This window comes from Galeopterus variegatus, unplaced genomic scaffold (assembly GCF_000696425.1).
Source record: "Galeopterus variegatus unplaced genomic scaffold, G_variegatus-3.0.2 Scaffold3192, whole genome shotgun sequence".
NCBI lineage: Eukaryota > Metazoa > Chordata > Mammalia > Dermoptera > Cynocephalidae > Galeopterus > Galeopterus variegatus.
The window spans coordinates 7407-16521 of record NW_007729303.1 but is presented as its reverse complement, the minus strand read 5'-3'; positions in this window follow the sequence as shown (position 1 = coordinate 16521).

Here is a 9115-nt window from a genome sequence, read left to right as displayed (position 1 = left end):
TCTTCTTTGGAAGGCCATAAATTTTCCTAACTTTGTGCCTTTCACTGTTCATGGCTCCTTGGCCTGTGATTTATGCTCTGCCTAGTAGACAAGGTTAGGGTAGTCAGATATCCTAGATTTAGATGTAGATAAGTGGTGAGGTTTCGTGCGTCATCATAACAAAGAACCACTCCATGATTTGCAAAATAATTATTGGGGTCATGAAGTTAGCAATTTTTCTGTAGTGTAGTAGGGAGAATGTCCTCCCTCCGCAAGTTGATTAGACTCTGAGGTGTCATTTGTTTGGGCTCCATTAACAGCCATGAGCTAACATTTCCTCACAGATTAAATGAACAGCTGATAAGCTGTGAACTGTGATATGTCAATTAACTTGGATTTCAAAATGAAAGGATGATGAACATTTAGAATCTTCACAGAGGATCTGTAGTAGCTTATGTGTATTCTAGAATTCAGTCTATTTCCTTTTTTTTTTTTTTAAAGATGACTGGTAAGGGGTTCTTAACCCTTGACTTGGTGTTGTCAGCACCACGCTCAGCCAGTGAGCCAACCAGCCATCCCTATATGGGATCCGAACCCATGGCCTTGGTGTTATCAGCACCGCACCCTCCCGAGTGAGCCACGGGCTGGCCCCAGTCTATTTCCGTTTTAAAATCTCTGCCTTTCTGTCTATCTCATGTTCTCTCCTTCTACTGAAAACCCTGAAGGTAAGTTGATACTTCTGTTCTTTCGACTCTCGATGTCTCTTTCCCCTTTCCTGTTCTCACCAGCTCACCATCATCTGACATCCTGCTCTTCCCTCTGGTTTAGTGGCCCTACGTAAAAAGTTTTTTCCTCACTTTTTTTTTCTTTGATGTTTTTAAAACCCCCAGTCCTGACACTTGATTATTCACCATGAGACAACATTTGAGAATTTTCTCAATGTGAAGCTTGAGGAGGAGGAAAGAAACAGGTTGTTCCCTGGAGCTTTTGGTGGAGGCTGACACACCCCCTACAGTCTGGGGACCTTGGCCGAGGGAGAGAGACATCCTCCCTTAGCCTGTCTTGTCGTCCTCAGTTTGAAAATTGATTAGGTCTTCTGCTGTTTCGTCTTGTGTCCATTCTCTATATCTTGAAGTGGTTGAAAGCAGCATCAGTTTAGACAAGTGGTAGTTTGAATCTCTTTTTAAGGTCAAAAGAAAGTAATATTTGGAAATGAAGCCCAGCTACCCTTCCTGAGTATTTCAGTAGTGGTTATTTCTATAGTTCTTTGAAGTTGGGGAGACTGTCAGTGTGAATTTTGCAAGTTGGTATGTGACTGGTAAGTTGAACTGGCATGACTTGTGGGTGTGGCCTGTGATTGAGACACAGCTTCATTGTTGTCTCCCATCTTCTTTATAACATTCATTGAGTAGGGATAATCTTTGCCTGTCACTAGATGAAAAGTCTGGCCGACCCATGGCTCTTCTTTGGGGTAATAACAGTGTCACAGTTGCTTTAAGTTGCAAACACAATCTCAATTTAGCGCTTAGAATGCTTAGTGCTAGGGTATCAGTCAAAACTTTGACAATATAAAATATAAAATAATTTTACCTACTACCATTACATTCTTATCATGGTATTACACTTCCTCTCCCCACCTCCCATGCTGGCTACTTGCGGAGGGAAAAGGGGACGTGTTCTTCACATTTCTTCTGCTTTGCTTCTCTCCCTAACCTCAGCTTGCTAAGCAAAGTTTCTGACCCCACCTGGATAGGATCTGGAGGGGGGGTGGGGGCAGGGGAGAGGCTTAGGGGAAAAGAGACTCAGGGGCTGCTGTTAGCTCAGGTTGAGCCCTCCGGTGGCAGGTGTTTAACCACACCTGCCAGACACTCTACGTAGCTATCCGTACTGGCTCTTCAGATGGATCTCTCAGTGGACTCAGCCTGTCCCTGTCTTCAGCCTCCTGGTCCCTGCCAATGCATCTCTAGTCTTAATGTCACATGTGCCTCCTTCCACAGCCCCTAAGGAACCAGTGTGCATCCTCAGCTTCTGGCTGCAGTTTCCTTCATTACTTTCTGTTTCCCTGTTGGACTTGACCCAAGAAGGGGCCATATCAGTTATCTCTTGCCTGTGGACCACCTCTGGCCCATGGGATGCAGCTGTTCATTTTCTGCACAAATTCCATGAACAAAGAAACATCAGCTTGTCTCTCACCCATTAAATTTCCTGGGCAGGGGTTAGACCCCTCTTTATTTGGCTGGGCACCAGCAGGGGACACAATGCCGCTCCTCAAGTGGTCCTGCTAAATCTCCTGCTTTAACAGGCCTGAGGTTAGTTTACCATGAGCACCCCCTCCTTCCCAAGGTGGAGGGAAGGGTTTCACAGAACAGTTTTCTTCAAGAAAATATTTACCAAATCTTTACTTCTTATCCTTCCTGCATTTTTATATTCTCCTTGTGAGCTTTAGAACTTTTCAATTGGCTGTCTATCATTTTCTTTGAAAGTCTGCCTTTTGGTGTGGGCTTCTCAACATTTAATAACTGTTGCATTTTGGTGCCCCTTTGGAAATGTAAATGTAAACGCTGATTATAAGTACGTTGGGAAAGACTGGGGATTGCAAATGGACCAGTTCTCAAAGTTCTTGCTTATGTTAGGCTAATTGCATTAATTAAATGCCAAATATGTAAGTATTCCTGGATGGCTGGATGCTTTGAAGTACACTGGTATGTTGTTGTGTAATCTAATTTAACTTCCATAGTAGAGAAGACTCAAAACAAAACAAACTAATAAACACAGCAACAAAACATTCAGCCCAACAAAAGTGAATGATGTTTAGCATTGTGGACAGTGACCTTTGCTTCCAAGACTCACTAAAGACATCCCTTTTCTGAGAGATCTATTTCTTGCTCCCAGAGAGGTGGGATAGTTATATTCTGGTTAAGAACGTGGACTTTGGTGTTAGATTTGGGATTAATTTACTAACTTGGGGAAGTTTTCCTCCTTTAACCTTCCATTTCTCATCTGTTAAATAGAAATATCTCATAGAATTAGAACTTTTGTGAAGATTACATGAGTTCATGAGTGAGTAAGCTAGGTAGAGTGTCTGGCAGATATAATTCACTCAATAAATGTTTGCCATATCATTCCTGTGTGGTAGATTTTCTACTGCTCTCTCGTATCTGGTTCTCTTTCCTTCAGGGCCCATGGCATCACCAGTCTGGGAGGATGATCTCCCTCAAGCCTAACTGGGAGCAGGTGGCTAGAGGTGGGCACCCTTGGGGACTACCCATATCCATTGGCACTTCTCATTTCCATGTGCTTCAGCCCAGCTCCCAACCACCAACGCTGTGACTTTCTGCCTGAAGGCTTTCTCTGGCAGCTGCAGCCGGCTGTGCCTGAGCATGGGTGAGGAAATTATGTCTTCAACCAATACATTCTTTTTCTCCTTTACCCCTTGGGTGGGATAATTCTGAGGCACAGGTTCTATGTTGTTTCTCAAAGTTTTCAGGTGGGATTGAGCTCTAACTACCCACAGTGGTAAGGTGCTCCATAACACACCTTGCACTGGCTTGCTTCTTTTCCCTGTAGTTACAGGAAGGAACATGCAGGCTGTTTAGGATGTTCTCTTGGGATCAACACCTGTGAAATGGAAGGGAAGGAAGCAGAGTGGCAGAGGGAGAAGTTGGTCCACCATGCAGTGCAAATAGAGGCCTCAGCTGGCCCTGAGGGAAGCTCCAGAGCTTCAGAGCAATAGGTGTTTATAATCCCACAATGAGTAATCACCAGCTGTGGGTTGTACCTGGAAGCAGTCCTAATCATGGGCCAAGGCCACCTCCAAAGAGGGCTGACAGCTGGGCTTCTTCTGGTAACATCCCAGCCTTCCCTCCTGAGGGGCCTGGGCAGTGCATCACAGCACCCACTACACCCAGCTCCCACTCCTCCACCAGTGTTTCTCAGGTCATCTCCTCAAACTCGCCTTGACACCTTGTCTCAGCATCTGTTTACGGGAGAACTGCTAAAGCAGGACTTTAACAGCACTACTTGGAGAGCTTGTTCTGTGTCCTCTCTTGCTGCGAGGCATAGGAAAGAGGGGTGTGACTCCTGCCCGGGGAATCTGAAAGGAGAGTGATAGACTGCTTGGCGATGGAGGTAGCAGAGGGGTTACTGCCTAGGGATTAGCCTGTACCCAGGAAAGCAAAGGAGAGAGGATGAATGTTTTCCATGGAGCAGAGATGGGCCTTGGATGTGAGAGAGTCTGTATGGACTTGGCCGGGTCTTGTCCAGCTGGCAAAATGACCCCTGCATCAAAAAGCTGGGGATGGATGTCAGATTCCTGGGGGCTATGGAAGGAGGCACATGTGACTACTCAGTGTAATAAAGTCAAGAAGATTAAAAAAGGCCAAATCCAATTCCTTCTACTTACATTAATTATAGAAAATCTCATTTATTTGCACTATAAAGTAACAGTGTCCGGGGGTTTATCTGGACTGCTAATCTTTTCACATTCATCACACTGGCTATTTGCATTCTGGAAGCCAATCCTGACCCTTGATGCCGAGGATTAGCTATTCCGTTTTAGAGTTATGCTTCCTAATTTTACATTCTTTTTTGGTTGAACCTGCCATGGAGAATAATAGGATAATCAAAGCCATGCTACCTCTGGCCATGATTGTATTCAATCAGGACATCACAAAAGTCCACATTAATGATTTATGTTTTCTGTAGTAGATATCGCCAAAGAGAAAATTTCATAACAATCCAGTATTTCTAATCGTATATGATGTTCAATCAAATATTTGGCAGCTTATTGTTTATCTAGGTTGGTCAAGCCAGGTTAATTGGAGCCCCAAAGAGTTCAGTCCTTGTGCACAATTAGTGTCATCTGGTTGGGACTCATTTGGTCAACAGTGCAAATATTATGTCAATTTGTGAATCATATAAAAACCAAATTCAGCAAAGCCACAGAAAAAAAATCAATACTCTATTTTCCATCAATATTATCTGTGATTTCCAGAGATTTTAATTTCTGTATAGTTATAATAATCCCCCAATACATCATAACTCTTAAAAGATTTTAAAGAATCAACTTAGCCATAATTTTTCATTATATTTTTAATGAAAGAATAAAATTTTTGTGAGTAGTTAAGGGAACGAATCCAAATGTTGAATTACAATGATATCTGTAACGGTAGAGAAAAAGCTAGAAGTGCTTCTTAGACTTGATTGTGCACAAAAATTACCTAGGGGCCTTGTTAACATGAGGATTCTGATTCCATCGGTTTGGGGCGGGGGCCTGAGATTCTGCATTTCTACTGAGCTCCCAGGTGATGCTGCTGCCGTGGTTTGCCAACCGTGGTATGAATAGCAAGGACACAGGAAACTTTCTTAAAACCCTTATGTATTTAAGCAAATGTTCACTTTAACATTTTTTCATAAGCCAATTTGCATAAAGCAAGGCCAGTTACTTAACTGCTCCAGGGTTAGGGACTAACTATTTTATTAAGTCTAAGATGCCATCGACTGTTAGATGAATCATTATGTGCTGCTAAGAGGGAAAAATGCTGACAATCAAACTATGATGCAGGCTGATTACAGAAACGTTAAAAAGGAGTTTTAGAATTGAAGAAATATGGTGGTTTCTCTGACCCCCTTTTCAGTTTCTACACTGAGTATTGACTCTATGCTACATAGTTTTTCTTTGATGTAGGTGCTGAGATTATCCCATTTTAGAGCTGTGGAGTGGCTCAATTACCTTAAGTGGCACAGGAAGGGCTATTGTCCCCAAGGAAAACGCTCCCCTGTACTGTCTCCCGTGGCTTTCACTTAAAATAAATGCACCTATTATAGTGACCTACAATAGTGTCTGGCCTGCTGTGTTTATTTCCTTTTTACACACATTTTCCTCGAGCCGGCTTCTTGTATTCATCTCTCTACTGAAGTGGCTGTCTTGAACTCAACAATGACCTTTTTACTGCCAAACGCAGCGATCTTTTCAGTCTGGATTTTCCTTGACCCCATCTTTATTTGATGTAGCCTCCTCTCCTCAGCTTCAAACTCCCTCTCCTGTGTTTCTGAGTAGCTTGCTTTTTATGTTTGATACCTCTCTACTTATAAGTAAATTATATTTCAGTTAATAAATTTATTACCAGCTCTTTCCTTGGCAACCATGTATCAGAGATGAATTAGAGGAATCCAGATGGTCCCCAAATCCTCATTGAATAAAAGTGAGGAATTTAGAGGTGTGCAATACAAATTAGTGCTTTGAATTCACAGGTCTTGCTAGAACCTTCTCTGCTCCCACTCTGTGCATATTTTTATCATTGAGTATACAGTGTTATATTCTAATTTTGTTCCCTTGTCTTTGTATCCTGCTTGACTGAGATCCTTGTGGGTAGGAAATGTGTTTTATTTATTTTTGTTCCTCCAACCCCTGTCCAATGCCTGGCACATAAATGATTCAACACTGCTGAGGCTCCACCACAATTTGCTATTTTAGTGGCAAGAGAAGCCATTTCCTGATATCTGTCTTGTGTTGCGAGGGAATCTTACTTATGAGGTCTCCAGCCCCAGGAACAGATCAATCAGAAAGGAGGGTAAGAGAGGCTGTGGTGAAGCCCTTTCTCTGTTTTACACAGAGACCCAGCTGGTCCCAGGTTGAAATTACTCTGGGATTATTTTCTTTTTTCTTGGCAGAAAATTTGAAAGTTCTGATTTTTACACATGGCAGTTAAATTAATCTTTGTATGGAGGACAAAGTCTTCTACTGAAAAGAAAAAAACCCAACAAGGGCCATCATAGAATGTTATTTAAAAAACAGTAAAAGGGTCAAGGACTGTAGGGTTAAAGATCCTTGCCAAGAAATGGTTCTCTAGGAGTTTGAATAGATTGATCTCTGAAATGCTTCTTCCCCTTACCCGATGACTCCTAAACTCATTCCCAGATCAGTCTAAAGGTGATGTAAGCCTGGAGAAAATTAGGTTTTCCCCTTGTGGGCTGGCATGACAGTCTATCATCACTTTCCCTGTTTGCTGGGTTGCTTTAGTTAGATTTGAGCTAGTTCATTGTCTGCTTCTGAGGCAAGTCATGTAAAGCCACAATTATTGGTAATTCAGCCATGGAACAAAGCTGTTTTTAAGAAAAATCAAATTAAATCTGTTTTGAAAGAGGAAAATGACATAATCATTGACCTTACCATAAGTAATTTTACTGCTTGATTTTAGAGTCCATTATATCTCTTCCTCCTTTTGTTTATCAAATGATTTGTGTTCAATCCAAACAGCACTTTTCTTAAGCCACTAATTTATCACTTGTGGCAGAGCTGTGGCTGCAGAATGTTTAAAAACCACCCAGGTGGCCGCAGAGGCCATTGAGAAGCAGTGTGGCAGGAATCTCGACAGAGGGCGCTGTGCTATTTGAGATAACTTTCCAAGGGAGGGAGAAGCCTGTCAACCAGCCTTTTCAGATGGGGGAAAAAAAAAAAATGCAGAAGAACACAGCACGTTCCCCCCCCTCACTAATTCTGTAAGAGGCACAATGGAATTTTAAAAAATTAAAATAGAAAAATTTATCAGTTATCTCCTAAGGTCTGAATTCAATGCAAAGAAAGTTTTCAACATTGGCTGTTTATCAGTTACAAAGGGCTTGTACCACCTAATGTGCATGCACACTCCGTTTTCATGATATATTACAGTTTGCCCTGTAAATGTGAAGTATTTAAATTATCACTCTTTTAACTTTGTGGAAGTTATATCACTCTTTTAACTTTGTGGAAGACTTGGGAATAAAAGAAATGCTGATTATATAATACCAGTTTCCAGTGAACATTTTGTTTTTCCCTGTGGAATTCTGCTTCCCTCTCTCTCCCTTCCTCCCTTCCTTACTTCCTGTCTTCCTTCGGAAGTTGAAGTGGTGCTTTGTTTCTACAATCTGCTTTGGAGGAACTGAAGATCTACCCTTTGGGGTAAGCTTATGCTCTGCCAATCCTTTCCTTGGTATCCTTGGATGCCAGGATTGACTTTTGTCCCTTTCTTGTCTCCTCTCCTTTCTCCAGAGATCTGCTGGAAGAAATTAGGAGAGGGAGGAAGCTGGAGCAGTGGGGGTTGACTGAATTTGGAAGCATCTTCAGTGGCTTTCTGGTTGCGTGGGCTCCTCCCATCTCCGCCCACCCCTCACCACACCTGCTCTGGGCACCTGGCCAAGCTGTGAACTCTCTATTCTAGTCCCGGAAGCTTGCAATGTCTTTATTCTCTACACCTTTCCCTAATAGGTTTCAGGCCTCTGGTATTTATCGTCTCCTGAAATTGTTTCATTTTTTGTCTCTTCAGGTAATGCATCACTGTTACAGATGGCTGATTAAGCAGGCAATTCTCGCTGCCGCAGATCTAAAGCATCTCATAAAAACAACTTACAGATATATTATCTAAGAAAAGCAAAAACTAGTAATTATCTCAGGACTTTCAAATTTGTTATAGCAATATAAAAGTGCTCTTGAGCAGGGAATGCTCAAACTCTTCCTTCTGAATTCATCTGTACTTTAAAAAAAAACAAACAAATCACACTCATCTGTTTTGAAACAGTTAAAAAATTTCTAAATGCTTATTCAAATTATTACTTCTTGGACTTGAGTTCTTTAGGGACAATAAGATTAATCTGTGATTTTGAAGAGAGTCATATGACAAAACAGGAAGGTTGTAAGAGAATCTATTCATGGGACACTAGTAGCAGATATGTTGGCCAGGGCAAGCCAGCTGAAACAGAGGCAGAGAATCTTCACAAGGAGAAGGTTGAGAAAAGCCAGATTCCCAGAGGAATCAGCAGGAAGGAGGAGTGAGAACAGGGAAAAGCAAATAAGAGATTTGCTTTTAAGAATTTCTTTTAAGCATACCTAAGAAATAATTAGAAGAAAGGTAACCTGTGGAACATGTAAATACTAATAAAGGGGCAAGGAAAGATGTTCTCTTCTCACAAGACAGTGAAAAATGGATAAAGAGAATGAAGTAGGGTTAAATGTAGACTCTGTAAATTTTCTTCATTCCTAAAGGACACCTACACCTGGCTCTGAAAACCTAGTGTTTCAACTCTCTAGCTATAAATGCCTTAATAAAGACTGTTTTATAATACATTTCAAAGACATCCTTTACTTTATTTCACAGAGTGC